This window comes from Protopterus annectens, chromosome 15.part0 (assembly GCF_019279795.1).
Source record: "Protopterus annectens isolate FY-2018-M chromosome 15.part0, PAN1.0, whole genome shotgun sequence".
NCBI lineage: Eukaryota > Metazoa > Chordata > Ceratodontiformes > Protopteridae > Protopterus > Protopterus annectens.
In genome coordinates this window covers 56722351-56722714 of record NC_056749.1, presented here as the reverse complement: position 1 = coordinate 56722714, position 364 = coordinate 56722351, and positions in this window count along the sequence as shown.

Here is a 364-nt window from a genome sequence, read left to right as displayed (position 1 = left end):
TCCAAAATAAGAATTTAATAAAAACCTTTAAGTTGTCTCTCCTCTCCTAGCGCCTCGGCTACAAGCCTTTACAGAGTAAAAAAGTGAAGTTCACTCACACAGTCCTTTTATACAGCTGCCATATCAGTCTTTCTAACCACTTTGGCAATGTGGGTGTCAAATGAGAGGTCGCTATCGACTTGAGTCCCCAGGTCTCTGATTACTTTTTCCGTACTCAGTGGGTTACTGTCTATGTGATAATTTGTGGGTACTTTGTTTTTCACAAAGGGGATGACTATACATTTTTTGGCATTTAGTTTAAGGCCATGACTCCGGCACCAGTTGTCCGTTTCAGTGAGGCCTTTCTGTAGGATGTATGTGTCAG